The 17816-nt window shown below is 36.9% G+C and overlaps 1 protein-coding gene across 4 annotated transcripts in view; it reads right to left on the reverse strand.

Moving 5' to 3' along the window:
- Positions 1 to 15224, reverse strand: part of LOC148848135 (jagunal-like protein) — a 31917-nt gene extending 16693 nt beyond the window's left edge. The window contains exons 1-3 of one of the 4 annotated variants that reach the window (XM_088949481.1): positions 14952 to 15149; positions 8356 to 8553; positions 8159 to 8237 (exon numbers count right to left, since the gene is read on the reverse strand). The gene's annotated coding sequence lies outside the window, so the exon portion shown is untranslated. Of the gene's footprint in view, positions 1 to 8158; positions 8241 to 8355; positions 8554 to 14951 lie in introns of all 4 variants that reach the window. The other 3 variants (XM_088949482.1, XM_088949480.1, XM_088949483.1) reach the window with 3 other exon arrangements.
- Between the last annotated feature and the right edge of the window lie 2592 nt (positions 15225 to 17816).

Here is a 17816-nt window from a genome sequence, read left to right on the forward strand (position 1 = left end):
GGCTGAACCTTCTAGTACTTGGGGTTCAAGCATACCCCCCCCTATGGCTTTCTTCAGCACGAATCAGAGAAATAGTCTCATTTAGAGATTGTACCTCTTCTTTGCCGAGAATCTGGACCCTAACTTGATCAAATTCTGCGTTGAGTCCTGCAAGAAAGTCATAAACGTGATCTTTTTCGATAAAACTCTTTAGGATTGCTGCATCTGCTACACATTTATTCTCAATGCACCAATAATGATCGAGTTCTTGCCATAGGTTCTATAGTAAATTTGCGTACTCGGTAATTGTCTTGCTGCCTTGTTTAGTCGCTCCAGTCTTGACTTTAATTTCGTACACTTGTGCTGCATCACGTGCCTTTGAATATGTTTGTCGGACGTCATCCCAGATCTCTTTAGCCATGGATAAAAACATACGTGTGTTGCTGATTTCAGGGTTCATTGAATTCCATAACCATGACATGATCATGGAGTCAGCTTCGCCCCATGCATCAAGTCTTGGATCTCCTTCCTTCCGTTCTGTCCCTAAGAGATGGCTAAGCTTTCCTTTTCCCTTTAAATATGTTCAAACAAACTGAGACCACTTCAAATAATTTTTCCCGTTCAACCTAAATGCTGCCTGAATGTTTTGCAGGTCGCCGGATGCTTGATGAGAGGAGACTTCTTCCGATTGTGCAGTGGTATTTGATACGTGGCTTCTGACATATTGGGCGGGCTTCAAGAAAGAGAGAGAAAAACAGACAATGAAGGTCTGAAAAATTTAGTAAGGGTTGGAGATGAAGGCCTAAAGAATCTTTCAACCAATGTCCAAAAAAAGGTAATTGTAATGCTTTGTCAAATTGAAGAGTGGATCGAAACCTCTCAAAATCAAAACTAATCCGATGTCTCTACAAAGAGATCTAAGAAAAAGGATGAATCCGATGGCGCAACAGTCCAGAAGAAGAAAAAAAATGTAGAGTTCAGATTTGTAGCTGATATCGAAGAAGAATCAAGGATACTTAAGAACCTCCCAAATACTGTTAGAGAGTTCTTGAATTAGCAGTAGCAGAGATGACCGAAGAGATACTATGTGTAGATTAGGTCGTGACCAGCTCTGATACCATGAGAGAATTTGAGAGAAAAAATGAATTGATTGTATTGTCTTGGAAGGAGCATATACACAACTTTATATAGAATTACAGAGCTAACTTACAGGGCGATAAAATAGGAAACTAACTTTTCCTAGAAAACTAATTTCTATATCAGTGGGATTCTCCAATTAATATCCCATGATTCTAGGATATCCCATGATTCTAGGAAACTAACTTATGTATGTTTCCTAAACTGATGAACCTAAAATTATGGAGAATCAATCAGAGAGTCAATCTTCTACTTTCCAATAGATATTCTTCATCTATAAGGTTAATACATTGAGTTCTTCTGACTCTTCCTCAACAGTATCTGTCTCACTTTTACAGGTGCATATATCATTAGCACAACATTTTGATGAAGAGGTAGAAGATTCTCTTGTTGAGATTTCTGGTTCACCTTCTTCTAATTCTGAAGAGGTAGAATCACAAATTCCCACAAAAGCCAGACCAATCCAGGTGCCCTAAAAGGACTAATGAGTCCAATCCAAGATCTAATTATGAGATCGAAACAAGTTCAAGGACTAATCAGTCCCCATTAATGTCTTCCTTAATTACGGATCCATCTCCAGCAATGGAAGAGGCTAATTCCAGCCAGTACATGCCTAATTCTTCAAATTTCGTGGTAACTATCTCACGAGAAGAAGCCGTCGCCGTCTCCACTCATGTCAATCTGGAATGAGCTCTTCAACACTTTGCCCTCTTCATCCTAGATGGGCATTATTTCATTGTCTGTGGTCAAAATAAGGACCAGAAGTATTATAAAGAAATTATTCTTCATACGGGATTTACACTATTTCAGAGATCCAAATAAAACTGAACTAGCCTATTGCAAGTTAGTAATAGTCAAGTTCATCTCTCTGTCTGCCTGGGGTGATGCAAGCAAGCCAAAATTCAATACCAAGCCTATTGATAGAAAACCCAAAATATTCAATTACTAGGATTATCAAGACGCTTGGTACAGAATCTTTTTGTTGTAGAATTCCATTTTTAGACATTCATGGTTCATTCATTTCTCCGAAGATTCTCAATGCCCATACCCTGACTGGGCATATGTTTGGTGGACCTCTTGGGGAGCTTCCGATGATATCTTCCCTCACAAAGAGCTCATGGACAAATATAGAGCCTTTGGTAATGGGAGAGCTTATCTGGAATTCGAGCATGCAAAACAATTCGAGTTCTTCAAGACATTTCGTCTCCCTTAGATTCTAAATGGAGTTATCACCTAGATATTTCTTAGATGCCTCCAGCTATTGAGAGGAAAATTGAAATAAAATGGTGGGATAAATTTGATCTCACAGATGTCCTCAAGCCTACCTCGAAAGAAGACGACATTATCCAGTTCATCTTTGAATCCTACATGGACATGCTTCGAAGTAAGTTCCTAGACTTGGACCCATTAGAACTCGAAAAAATGTCCTTATGTATGGTTGAAAAGATGAAAGAAAAAAGTAAAGGCATTTTGAAGGACCTCGAGACGGAAAGTGTTCGCTCTCTCAACCCGCACCAAGGTCGTGACACTATTTGAGGATTCCATCTCATCCGAAATAGTAAAAGTTTTGACAATTGTTCCTAATAAGACAAGAAGGTGATAAGGAAGCATCTCAATAATTATGATGCGCAATAAGAGAAGGTAAAAGACATCTAAATTATAAAAGCCCTAAAGATAAGATCGAATAAAGTGGTTCAAGCTATATCGCTCTGGAAACCTCGGCCACCTCTATAAATCGCTATTCCTTCGAGTAGAAGAGTGTACAAGATTTGAGAAAAAAGTCTATAAGTCTTTAGAGTATTAAGTCCTGTTTGAGTGTTTTTCTGAGAAGTTTTGAGTGCTTTGTTTCTGAGAGATTTCTTGTAATCTTGTAAGAGTGTCTGCTGTTGTACCTGTGTGCTATATATCTGTTAGTACTATTATTAAGATTTCTATTAAGAAGTTTTTCAATCATTATATGCTTTCTGAATAGTATTTTCCAAGTATTGTTTATCTCCCTGCATAGCATCTCTCTGTATATCATTACTGTTCATCTTCCTAGTTCATATTATTACTGTTCCCCTTATTGATCATTACTGGTCATCTTCCCCGTTCATATTATTAATGTTCCCCATATTGGTATCAGAGCCCTTGATCCCTAAATCTCCCATATCTCGGCTCCTAAACCCTTTATGTTCTATCTTCCATATTGACCATACGCCCTTCAACATGAGAACCTGTTTCTACCTTACTCAAATCTCTGGCCGCTGGAAGGTATCCTAGAACCTTTGGCTAGAACCCAAAGACTGTAGCTTCTTCGGAGATGTCACTGGGCTAAAACCCCAGTCGGACAGCCTAGACACCTACCGGTTTTACCAAGGCTAGAACCCTTGAGCCATTGTCGTAATCGCGTTGTAGGCCGAAGAGAGTGAAGGCTGTGAAAGTTGATTGACCATATTTGGTGAAGTAAAAGGATAAGATGAAGAGGTTATTTAGGACCGCCTCTAGTTCTCCCGAAGACTCTGGAGAAAGTAGTAACAGGACATCTTTAGTCAAATCTCTGTCTATAAAAAAATATGGACATAATGTTACGATTCCTAGGTAGATCACTTGGAATGAAGTGAAGATACCCGAAAGTTGGTCACTCTCTAAAGTAGAGCCCCCTAGTCCTATTGAATCCACCGAATTAGCCTCCATATTTAGTGAGCAAGATGAGTCTAGAGAACTCAGGTTTAAAAGAGCCTCGACATCCTCACGGCTTTCGTATGCCTTATCAATGGACACACGGTCCAAGAGATCGGAAGACGCCAATTTAATGGACACAAGATCCAAGAGATCGGTAGGCCTGGCATGACCTCCCACAGGAATTATTTACTCTACCTATGGAACACCAATAACAAATAATTCACCATCGGACTACCATAAAACCCGAAGAGAAGATGAATTCCAAATAGATAAAGACCTTATTAGGTTAGATTTTAAATCCAAATAGATAAAGACCTTGTTATTTCCATAAATCCTGTCTAGAGTTGGTCAATCTATTTACTTTGGACAATAATACATCTTTATACCATCTAAATCAGATAAGGTTTGGCATCTGAGGTTTATTAATTGTTCTCTTAGTCTCTCCCACATGTCTAATGAATTTCCTATGAACTGACTTAGGATGTTAAGGATTAAAGTCATTACTGCATCAGATATTAGTTGTCCTTGGCTAAGAATCCTTTCACCGTCTTCATCCCTTTTTACAGCATTAAGGATATAATCCATTTCTCCTTCTGTAAGGTAATTGTTCCACCGACCTTTCAATTGTCCTGTAAAGGATTCAGTGATGACGGTGGCTATCACATTTTCATCATTACCAGCCAATTTGTTAGCACAAGCATACATAGTCATATGGGCTATCATGTCATGAATCTGATATTCAGATTTCCCATCTAAATTCCATTCATAGAATGTATTCCAATTATATCCGACTTGGGGTTTCATTGGTTCTTCAAATAGAAGATCAACTTGGGTATGCCTAGAATAATAAGGCTTTCTACTTTGGTAGGAGAGTTTATTTATCTCCAGATTTTTAATGGAATAATTCCCGGCTACAGATTCATTATTTGAATATTCTCCCATGAAATTCACTGATCTGGAGTCTGATAAATCATCTTCCTTTTTTGGTTTTAATAGATTTGGAAGTTTCTCCATTTTCCCAAATTAAAGGGGACATCAATCTGGCTGGTAATTCTTGATAGCTTATTTTTGACAGGTCCATTAGGTTTGTTTTGATTTTATATTTTCAGGGAAGTTCGACATAATGGCCATTGGTCTTTCTTTTTTTATTATATCAATCTGACTGATAATTCTTGATAGCTTATTTTTGACAAGTCTACTAGGTTTGTTTTGATTTTCATGTTTTCGGGGAAGCTCGGCATAATGGCCATTGGTCTTTTTTTTTTTATTATTGCTCTGGATTTAGAGATTTCTAGTGAGCTTAATAAAGATTCTATCATGTGGTTTGTTTTTCTAAGACATTTAGGCATATGTTTGTATAATTATTTTGTTTTATTATTTGAGAACAATGTTCTGGCGAGACCTTTTCAGACTCTTTTATTATCGTTGAGTTTTTTTATTGGGCTAGATATAAACTCATCATTTCCTATCTTTATAGTTTCTAAAAGTGGATGTATTGATTCCATAGTTTTCCTGGTTGTTGCTGTTTTCCAAGCTTTAGACAGCTTTTTCTATATAACACATAACTCTAATTCTTCAAAGGGAGGTTGTATAAACTGGTTCTATTTTGCAAATCAATCCCAAAAAGGGATATTTTCCTTAGCTTTCGTCATGTCATCGTACCACACTTCTCTGATACAATACCTTTCTTCTTTAGTGATTTTTTTAAAGAACCATGTTTTCTTTAAGGGTTACGAATTAAAATCCAAACTAATAAGGTCTTTATCTATTTGGAATTCATCTTCTATTTCCAGAATGTTAATTTCAATGTCTGCTTCTGTAGGCTCTCTATATTTGTCCATGAGCTCTTGGTGAGGGAAGATATCATCGGAAGCTCCCCAAGAGGTCCACCAAACATATGCCCAATCAGGGCATGGGCCTTGAAAATATTTGGAGAAACAAATGAACCATGAATGTCTAAAAATGGAATTCTGCAACAGAAAGACTCTGTACCAAGCGTTTTCATAATCCCAGTAATAATAATAATAATAAATATGACTTTAAATGCATATTCAGCATATATTCTTATCAAATGTGTTTCCTTGAGTATTTTGGTGAATCAGCTGATGTTGCAAGATTATAAAGCAGAATTAAAAAACATTTTTTCTTGCTAAAAACTTCTTTAGGCTATAGATGGATGACATTCTAGAAAATCACAGGACGAGTCAAAAAGAAAAAGTTATTGTGTATTCTCATCCAGAGTACGAGTAGGGACACAATTGGCAAAAATTTCTATGAAGTATCAACCTAACGTAGATAATAAGGATGGTGTTCACTGTTCAGTAATATCTGAGTTGGTTACCTGATGCCACCAATCACCTAAAAAATCCAAGGTCAGTAATGGGGTAAGGTCATTTATGGGTCCCGGATACAAGGTTTCTTATTAGCATATTCACTCATTATAAGTGGAGAACCAAAAAACTGACAAGCCTGTTAGAGAAACATAAATGCAACTCCGTACCATTGCTATTAAAATGTACAAATACCACATTAAGCTCAATATATTAACAGCAAATGCTATAAAGGGAGCCAAGTCACACAAACTGACAACTATGATAATAGTTTGCAAAGTTCCTTTCCAATTAGCGATGTCAATGAACCGGTTTTGGATTGGACCCCGTCCAAACCAAAACCATTTGGATGGATTGGACGGACCAACAAGACATATTGAATTGGACTGGTCCAAACTAAATGGTCCATCTGTAATATTGGATTGGGTTGGATTGAGACAGTATCTGCTCCATTGATAGAAGATAAGAATATAGGTGTCAATGGACCAGGTTTGGGTTAAAACCAATCTAAATTAAAACAAATTTGAACAGATTGGATGGTCCAGACATTGAATTGGACTGGTCCAAAATATTCATTGTATTGGATTGGACCTGGTCCATTTGTAATGGACTCGCATTGGACTGGATCGGATTGAACCAAATCCAGTCCAATTGACACCCCTACTTCCGGTAACCTTTTGCAAAAGGAGAGAAGATCCCCAATACCCATTTTCATTTATAAAACAGGTTCTTGCAATGACATTCTTGATTATCAAGTAAGGCATTCATGTACAAGAACAAATAAAATTCGGTTTAACAAAGTATAGAAGTCTTAAGCATCCAAGTGAGATGACAAGGGTTAGAGTTATGAAAGAAATTGCTTTAGGTGGACTTGTAACATAAATACAGATATCATATTTCACGAGAAAAATAAAATATCAAAGGAATTGACAGAACGTTGAATTCTTAAAAGCAAAGAACCTGCCCTTACATTTAGTGCAAATAAAGTTTGTGCCCATTAAACTCCAATTTGACCCACACAAACATCCAGAAAAAGGAAAAGGAAATTCAGGATAAAGATGATCAACCCAAGAGAGGGGTAGAGAGAGAACCTCTTCAAAGTAGGATTCTGAGAAGGTAAGAGATATACTTGGGGACATGATGAGTGGATTCCATGAAAATAAAATAGAGGGGAGGTCTGCGCATCTTCCATGAGGCCTTAAATGTGTCCACACCAGATGACATGTGACTAATCCACAGGTAACCCAATCATTGTTTGAGAAAAGTAGAACCCAGGTCACCTTGCCAATCACGTTTGGTCACCATGAAAGGAAATTATACTGGAGCTTTTTTGAGAAAATATACTGGAGTTTGTATTCTAAAATTTACTTACTGACTTACTACAGTGTGTCAAAATGCATTTCATATTTCCCTGCATTCAAATCACATTTAAGATTATAGTTTCAAGGAAACTTCTTTCCTAATAAAACTGATGTTTTCTGGGAAACACAACTCAAAAACAGGAAAATTAAGACAAACTAGGAAAGCGTAACAATGCTTAGCACATGAATAGGAAAGATGTTTCTTGACGGTATGGAATTAGGTAATTAGCATTCTGACATTTATCTTTCTTCTATTTCCCACCTATTTTTTTGTTCTTTTCCTGTTCTGGATACTTCCACCATTTCAACCACTCATTTCTCTTTTCTGCTCACTATGATCTGTGTATCATGTATGTATATAAACTACCATATCTTGAGTTGGGGATATCATCACCTATTTACAAATTTAAAGCATTCAAGTATGAAACTTACATGGGAATGACTCCTAAAAACGAACAGCACAGTATATCAAATTGCTTGTCCATCAAATTCATCAAAAATTACAGAGGACATCTCATAATATATAATATACCAACTACTATGGTTTCACATCGTGAGTTACTCCAACAGGATTTTTTATGGATTATGCAAAATGGGAATTACACTCCTTTTTTATTACATATTACACATTACAGGATGATCAAGGGGTGGTGGGGACAGAGCAGGGGGCACATGAGGTCCACTGACCTTACCATGGAGAGCCTGCACCTATGTGGGTTTGATCCCATGCCTCCATATTCAGAGGGACACTGAGTGACCATCTCAGCTACTAGGTCATCAGCAACAGAAATTACACTTCAAGTAGACCAAAATGTGTATCTAGTACTCCCCAACCACATTATTAGTAATACTTCAGAATTGTATGAAGCATGCAAGAAACTTACCTGGAACTGTTCACTGAAGGTGTGGCTAAACAAAGAAACAAAGCTGGGTATAGAATCTTCAAGTTGAAGTAAATGCACTCTTGTGAAGGCAAGCAACAACAAGAAATCTTGATCTCAAGCACCTTGGAGATGTGTGTATATTGTTTACTGGATGGCCACAGATTGCTGACAACCTTGTTGCTATCACCATATATGAACCTGGAAATGATGGACATGCAAGAAAACATATATCACTGTTAAGCTTACCTACTGAACTTCACTAAAGATTGTTACAGTTCTATCCACTCGAGTGCTTAAGTTAAATAGTAAATATAGGCACTTATTTTCTCTGTATAGAAAAAAAAATGTCAAAAAATTCTGCAAGTAATTCAAAGTAACAATTCCATTTGTGTTCTCTGAAGTTTTCACTTTTTGCTCGGCAGTATTTAACATCTTAATGCCAAATCGGGAAAGTTAAATGTGCTAACTCTTCACCAGATTAACCCCTTGAGGGAAATTTTTTTTGATAGATAATGAAAATGATAATTTTATTGATTAAAGAACTAAGTATACATCATACAATTCCCCACTAAGAGGTGCGAGATGCAGCCTCCTAACTACATCATAAAGCTTACTATTGAGCCCAAAAGAGCTGATTCCTATGTACTCCTTGTTTAGCCAGGAGGTCTGCCAGCCCATTTTCCAATCTTCTTTCCCATTGAACTGTGACTGAAATATTTGAAGTCAGCCACTTAAATCTTCTAAAGTCCCCCTGTACACCCAGGCTGCCGTCTCTGGTTCTTTTAGCCATCCAACAACCAATTTGGAATTACCTTCAATCATAATGCTCCACTGCCAACCCTCTTGCATATTCTGCTCCTTGTAACACAGCTTGGAGTTCTGCATTTATTGAGTCTCCCCACCCTATAGGACCAGAAAATAGAGCTACAATCTGACCTTCATTTCTAAAGACTCCCCCTATTCCAGAAGGCCCCGGATTGCCCAAACTACTGCCATCAAAATTTAGTTTAATGACACCTGCATCAAGAGACTTCCAATCCACCACTGGCTTGCTTCTAACTGTAGAACTTTTATCCAGTTGTTCCCAATTTCTCCTTATGTCATCAAAAGTGTAGGAGGAGAACAGATCCAAGGATTTTACTCAACTTATGGCCCTACATAAGATGCTTCCAAACACACAAGTTTAATCCCTCTCCTTGTCATTAAAGATTCTAGCATTTCATTCCTCCTGCACAGTCCACACCAAAGCAGCTCTCACACACCTCCACAAAACTCTTCCTCTTCTCTTTGGCCACCTGAAAGTTGTAGAATCAAAAAGATTGCAAATCTGCACCGGTTCTGTCCACCTGCACCCAAAAAGATCAAAAAGCTTTTCCGAAAGGCCTACAACAAAAGGGCAAGTGATTAGTAAATGGTAGCAACTTTCCTTGTTTGCTTTGCAAAGGGTGCACCAATTAGGAGAGATACAAAGATTGGGTCTTCTTTTTTGCAAAACATCCAAAGTGTTGATTTTCCCAAGGGAGATTTCCCAACAAAGGGCTCCAACTTTAGGAGGGACAGGTTTGGACCAAACTTCCTTGCTATGAAAAGGTAAGCAAAGGAGAGGAGCACAAGGAAGCACAAGAAAAGGAACCCAAAGGTAAAGGTTTCCAAATATAGGAATCTACAGAAGGAGGGTCCAAGCAAACGAAATCAATGGTTCAAAGGAGCAAAGCAACCTGGTCAAGCTCTGAATCTCTCAAGTCTCTTCTAAAGCCCAGATTCCAGTTTATGCCAGAAGAAGAGGAAGAGGATATGAACCTTTGAATTGGCTCATTTTTAAAACAGGAGGTGGAATACAAGGAGGAAAAGAGGTCCTTGAGGGCACAGTCACCAATCCAAACATCCTCCCAAAACAAAACCCTATCTCTAGTACTAGCATCATATCATACCTGACCAGGTTCAGGAAAACGGGAAGAATACTATGAATAGCCTTCCATGGGGATTTCAGCGTAGCACGCCGAGATACACCAGCATCCCATCCGTTGTCTACCGCACCATGCACGCTCCTTACCACTTTATGCCAAAGCCTCTCCCTTTTTAGAGGCCACCTCCACAGCAATTTACCTAGTAATGTTGTATTTTTCTTCCTTAGATTGCCTAATCCCAAACCCCCCTACTCCTTCCTCCTACATACTATTTCCCACCTAACCACATGATCCTTTCTCCCTTCCCTTGACTCCCACAAGAAATCCCTCATCGCAAGAGTAGCTTTGATTAAAGTGATTCGACCCCTGAGGGAAATGTAGTTTCTCTTCCAAACTGCCAGCTTCTTTGTGCATTTTTCTATGATCGAATTCCAAAATCTTCCTTCTCTTGGATTATCTCCTAACCCCTTGAAGGAAAATTTTCAATGATTTAACAGGAAATTTATAATTCATAGAACACAGAAACTTACATGGAGTAATCATCTTTGTCAACAATTTAAAACTGTGAAGGAAGATGAATCAGTAGGGAAGAATGAGAAAGAGCTTATATGATCCTAGGGTTTTCTTTTAGGTCGTGCATGTGCTTTGTCTCCCTAGAAGTAGAAGACCAACTGCAGCACCTTCTGGGGAAAGTGATCTGATACAAGTTGGAGGGGCTAGAAGAGCTAGGGGCAGAGTGCAAAGGACTTGGGTGGAAGTAATAAGAAATGATTCAAGCGCACATAACTTAACATTGGATATGGTATAGAACATAATGGAATGGCGAAACAGGATTCTGTAGCCAACCCCATATAGTTGGGACAAGGCATAGATGATGATGTGCTTTGTCTCCAGTTTGGGCACCTGTTCTTTTGTTAAAAGAAAATTCTCTTATTTCTTGTACTCACTCAATGTTTAAAAACTGGGCCAGCCAATAATCCAAAGTTATGGCTGGTTTAGCCCAACCGGTTTATGGTCTCAATTCTCGAACTATAGAAAACCAGTAATATGGCACCCAAAAATCTAATTTTACTATAGAAGTACATATCTAGTAGGTTTTGATTTTGTTATTTTTCAAGGGAAAAAAGTTATACCAGTGAACCCAACTCCTCTTTCCTTATGAATAGGGGTGTTATTTTATTGTTACAAAGTTGGATGGGAACAATAGTACTGATCAAAATGAGTCAAAATAGTATCCTTCTCTTCTAGAACTTCAAATTTCTAATTCAAATGGAAACCTTACAAACTGAACAGAAATTCAACGCATGCAGCTGAAGAATAAAAAAAGAGTAGAACAAGGAAACTTTAATCCTAACTATGTGTCCCCTCGAAAGGTTTTTGCAACTTAAAGAGAAATTGGAGCTTCTTGCCAATGTGAAATTCAGAAATGTCTTCAATTGTGATAAGCAATATTGAATATTAACCAACCGCCATTGAGATCAGTGGTATAGTTGCTAATTGACAAAAGAATGCAGCTGAGCATGTAGCTGGAGTTGGAGAGACATCAAGGTTGAAGAGGCTCATTAGTACCAAAGAAGTTGGAATCAACATATTTGAAAGAAAGTTCAAAATCTCAGGTTCTTCCATGAGAAAGCTTCTTGGAAGAAGTTTGGATTCTTTGAAAGCCTTAAGATCAACACCATGCTGCTATACCTTGAAGGTGAGGCTTGCTTTCCAGTGTTTGCTTTACTTAAAAGCTGTTTCCCAACTTTCATTGGTTGTTCAGAGCCAATTATAGATGTATTGAAGAAAAAGTGGGGAAAAATAGAAGAAAGAAATATACAACTTATCTAATGAAAATCACATTTTTGTTCAGTTCACATAAAATTTAAAAAAAAAAAAAAACAGAATAAAGAAATTAAAGCTTAGAGGAGATTGGTTGTTTTCAAAACCCAACCCCTCTATTGGATCTCCTCTATTCTATACATGTAAAGAAATAAAAAAAAAAAAAAAAAGGAGTGGGAAAAAAGGAAAAAAAACAAAAAGCTTGTTTTATTTAGGCTAATTTTTTAGAATGATTAAATCCTACAGAAAATAAGTGCCCAGAATTTAACCATGGATATGGTATTGAACAAAATGGAATCGCAAAACAGGATTCATGTAGCCAACCCAATATTGCTAGGACAAGGCTCCTACAAAACAAGGAAGAGATTGAGGAAGATGTCAGCCATAGAATATTAATTAGAGCAGAATAAGGAAAATGGAGCGGTGCATCTGGAGTTGCATGTGATAGGAGAATACCACTTACGCTAAAAGGAAAATTTTATACAACGGTTGTAAGGCCAGCAATATCACATGGAGAAGATTGTTGGGTAGTCAAGAAACAACATGCCCATGAAATAATTGTGGCAGAAATACTCATAAAAAAATTGCGGCAGAAATGTGAATGTTGAGATGGATATGTGAAAAACCAGAAAGGATAGGATTAGAAATGGGTAGTTGAAGGAACTTAAGAGTGGCTCCAGTAGGTAATAAAATGAGGGAAAGTTGATTAAGATGATTTCGGTCACGTGCGAAGAAGAGAAGACCATCTAAAGCACCAGTAAGAAGAAATAACCCGCTACAAGTTGAAGGGACTAGAAGAGTTAGGGGCCAGACCAAAATGGACATGGGTTACTTATCAAAAAAAGGAGATGGGTTGAACTATTTAAGTAGTGAGAAATGATTTAAGGGCTCTTAATTTAACGATGGACATGGCACTAAACAGAATTGGATGATATAACAGGATTCACGTTGCCAACCCAATATAGTTGAAACAAGACTTAGTTGATGATCGTTTTCCAAATCCAAGCCCTTTCTAAATCTCCTCTAGTTCATAATGTGCACATAAATTTTTCAGGAAACAAATAGATGTTGCGGTAATAAGTTCCTCTTTTCTCCTTGTTCTCAAACCATTTCTTATTAGCCTGTGTTTTTTTTAATTTCTTGCTCTGGTTTCTTTTATCTAATGATTATTTTGATCGAACATTCAAGACATACTTATTTTTCACACTTCTTCATGGTGTACCTAGAAGGGTCATAGTCTAGGTTTAGTTTTCTACCCTTTTGTTTTACTCATTCATTATTTCCTTTACCTTTCAGTTGTAAGCTTGGGAGTTTGTTTTCTTTTGGTTTTCTTTAGAAGATTTTATAGGGGATAATTGATGATGAATTTTAGTGGACAGTTATATGGATATATCGAAACCATCTGAATTAATGTATTGAAACCTAGCTTTTCTTTTTCTAATTTTATGATGATTACCTGATTATCAACATGAATCTCGGTTGAAATTTTTGTGCAAACCATGATATAGGAAATATACTTTATTAGGATTTTGAACTAAACCTGAAAATTTACCTTTACATAATTTCAGGTGTCAATATTTATTACTTCAAAGGCTTGGATTAAATGTCATTGGCAAAATATAGCTTAGTATTTATACATTTCCAATTATATTTTCACTTACATTTATATTTTCATGTGTGAATGACAGTCCTAGATGACATTTACATTTTCCTCCTCTTCAGACGTGTTTAAAGCAAAAGGTAAAGGGACCTGAATGACAATAAAGATTGTAAACTTCTATGTTTTTCTTTTCAATTTTTTTTTCACTTTGTTCTTCTCAACTTCTGCAACAGCATTGGGCGATAGTGGAATTACCACTTCACCAGTTAATCAAGAGAAAACCCTGATCTTACGTCTGTATATTATTTGTCTTTAGTTTGTTCTTCGTGTCTGTGAGTTCTATGTAACTTGTGGTCTCCTTAATGGTTACTGTTACCAATTTTAGACCTGCTCTGTCCAGCCAAAACACATGAAGTCATGCTGGCTTTTCCTTTTTATGTTTTGTTATTTAGTTTCAAAAGACAGAGGTGTAGTTTTTTTCCCTCTTTTTTTTTGTATGTCTATTTTAGGGGGAGTTTCATCACGTTCTCAGAAAATACAAAATTTCATATATCATGCCCATAGATGATCAATCTCTCCTGCTAATAGTAGAAATGAACAAATAACAATAAGGGGAGCTCGGATCTGCTACCCACGAGACATGACAACTGCGCATTGGGAATATCTCCCTGGTAATTCATGGGAGATGTTCTCATGGTGGTGCTGCTCTGTGGGTATGGATGTGGGTACAACTCGTGGGTAGCAGATCCCGGTAGAGATCGAAGAACTTACCAAACAACAAAAAGGACAGCTGGAAGACAAGATGACCGTTGTACGAGCATGGAAGAAGAAATTTAGGGCTAGAAATATGGCAAACGAACACCAACCAACACGGGAGTGGAAAAGCAAGAGGATGGAAAGAAATGTATAGATAGTCAAAACCCGAAACATACGGCAGAAGAAGAATGATAAGCAATCCCGTAGGCAGTCAATTGCCTGACCTTATCGAGGTCGGCATCGATCTCGTTTCGATAGGTAGAAACTCCAGCATTGGCTAATCGACTCTGGGAACAAAAGTAACAGCAATAAAGAAGGAAAATTCGCAGAAAGAAAGAGACATCTACGAAAAGAAGGGGACTTCCTCATGGATCGAATCTGCAAAATACCTAGAAAAATAATTCACGACTGTTCATGTTCACGAAACGAATCGAGTCGGTAAAACCCTACTATTCCCTACAAGATGAGACTAACCGAGAAGAAGGAAACGAATGTGCAAGGAAGACTACCTGAATGACAGCCAGGGTTCCAAACAAAGCCAGAATCCATTGAAGCGAGATGGAGAACAGCTTCACTGTGGCCATCGTCCTCTCCGATCCTTCACTCTCTCAAACAAGTTTAATTAAGCGGGTGTTCATTCACTAACGTGATGAGAAATTGGTGTTACTGATCCACACTAGGACCAAACCACATTTCAAAGCTTAAGTACGGTCTAGCCTACACCCATATCGTTCTTTATGCATGGTGTGGAATCTACACCATACACAGCATTTTTTTATTTCATGTATTTTATATATTTTTTATAAATAATTTATAGAGTCTATTATAAACGTCTAATTTTTGTATTTTATATGATTAATATTTTTAAAAAGGCATCGATAAATTATTATTAATCAGTAAATATTATTTTTAATAAAAATGATAGTAAATTAATTAAAAATAAAAAAAAATAAATATTTACAAAATATTGTTTTATCGATAAAAACATTAAAATTTAATATTTAAATAAATAGATAAAGAGTGGAGAAGGAGCACCATCAGGATTGTGCTATAATTAACTTTCAAATTTGTTATTTTATTGAGACAATATTAAAAATATTATTTTAAAATTTTAAAATTAAAAAGAAAGAAAAGTATGTAGAAGAGAGGTATTGTATCAAAATAGAGTGTGGAAATGTTATGTACCGGGCACATCTATGAGATACACATGTAGTCGAGATTTTGGGCCGTGGACAGGGACAGTCCACAATATGGCATGGACCAGTCCTATCCACGACCAACTGAATGGCAAATTCACCCCGTGGCGTGGACCGAAATGGTCTATCCATGAGATGAACACGCATTCAAACACCACTTAAGTAATTAACCAAAATGGCATTCCCACAAAATATATAGTGGAAGATCTTCAACTCTGACCAGACACAAAATCGGAATGCTTACCAGCTCACAAGTTAAACGATCTAACCACAAGGCTGCCTAATGACCCATAATGTCATATAAATAAGATACGATATAATTTAAAGTAAAATGTAGATTAATATTTGTACTTTAGTGTAATGACACTTTAGTATCCAAACTTTAAAACATGCAATTAAGGCGGTGTTCATCTTGTGGATGGACTATTTCAATCCATGCCATGGGGTTAATTCGTCATCCAGTTGGTGGTGGACAGGACTAGTCCACAACATATCGTGGATTGTCCCCATCCATAGTCCAAAATCTCGGCCACACATATATCTTGTGGATGTGGCCGGTCCACAACATTTTCACACTATTTTGATACAATACATCTCTTCTACATACTTTTCTTTCTTTTTAATTTTTAAAATTTTAAATTTTATTTTTTTAATATTTTATCAATAAAATAATATTTTTAATGTTAATTCTAGTACAATCCTAGCAATGCTCCTTCTCCACTATTTTTTTATTTATTTAAATATTAATTCTTAAATTTTTATCAATAAAATAATTTTTTAAAACATTTAAAAATATTTTTTTTATTATTTTACTATTCTTTTTATTCAAATTAATATTTATTGGTTAATATTAATTTATCAATGCTTTTTTTCAATATATTTATCATATAAAATGCAAAAATTAGGCATTTTATGATCGACTGTGTAGATTATTCATAAAATGTATATGAGATACATTGAATTAAAAAGTGTGGTTTGGACTAATCCACACCACGCCTACAGAACGCCACTATTGGTGTGTGGACTAGCCCAGTCCACACAATCTATCCACAGTTCAAAATAGTTGTAGGTTATGGTGTGGTGTGGATTAGTCCCTGCCACAAGGTGTAGTGTGGACAGTCCACACCCACCAATTTCTCGTCCACACCATAGAACACCCCTTGAAATAACAAAAAACCGTCACCTTTAAGGAATTTGGGTTTGCTACTCACCGGGTGCACCTTACTCCAACCTCACAAACACATCCCACCATTTGTTGGGAACATCTCCCATGAGTAATAATAGAAAAGTACAGGAGATGTTCTCGATACATGGTGGGATGTGCCTATGAGTTCGGTGTGAGGTGTACTTTGTGAGAAGCAAATCTGGACTCCACTTTAGGCACCACCATCATCATTCATCAGTTATTTGTATCACATGATGGCATATGCAACTTAAAACTTTTGAAAATGTCATAACTACTCATTATTTTTTAGACCATTTCACATAATTACCACTCTTTAATTTCTTCCTCTAAAAACTTTTACAGAACCAAGGCAAGGACTTCTCTGGTCGTTGTCTTTCCTTATCTTTTTATCATGTTATATCTTTATATTCTCATTTTAGGAATCTCAAGCCTTTTTTTTACTTAGTGTCTTTTTGGTTTGTAGTTGAATCTGAAATCAAAATCCATCAGACTCGTCTATTTCCTTAGTTTGTTTGGTTTAGACAAGAGTCAGAATGAGAATTGAAATTATCTAAAATGGAATTTCATTTGCAAGGGAGGGGGAGGGAATGACCATTCCCTCAAATGGGGGAATTCCATTTCATCATGAATGGGAACGGAATGGAATTCCGATTCCAAACCCCTATTCCTGTGAACCAAACAGGCCCTTAGGGTTAGATTGGATTGATGAGAATTGCTTTATTCCAAGCCAGACCAACAATGATTTCCAAACCATGTCACCACCAATGGCCATATTTACCACGTCGTCGTCATTTTCAATGAGATGAAGAGCATTAAACTCTCTTTGTTGTGACCAACAATTGAATAGAAAGTACTGAATTGGGTATGCTCCTTAGAGAGTGCTCTTCACACCGACCTCACAGCTACATCCCACCGTGTAATGGGAACATCTCCCATGAATAATAACATACAAGTATGGGAGACATTCCCAATGTGTGGCTGATACATGTTGT

This window comes from Nelumbo lutea, chromosome 6 (assembly GCF_056320005.1).
Source record: "Nelumbo lutea isolate HS-2025 chromosome 6, American lotus-T2T, whole genome shotgun sequence".
Classification (NCBI taxonomy): domain Eukaryota; kingdom Viridiplantae; phylum Streptophyta; class Magnoliopsida; order Proteales; family Nelumbonaceae; genus Nelumbo; species Nelumbo lutea.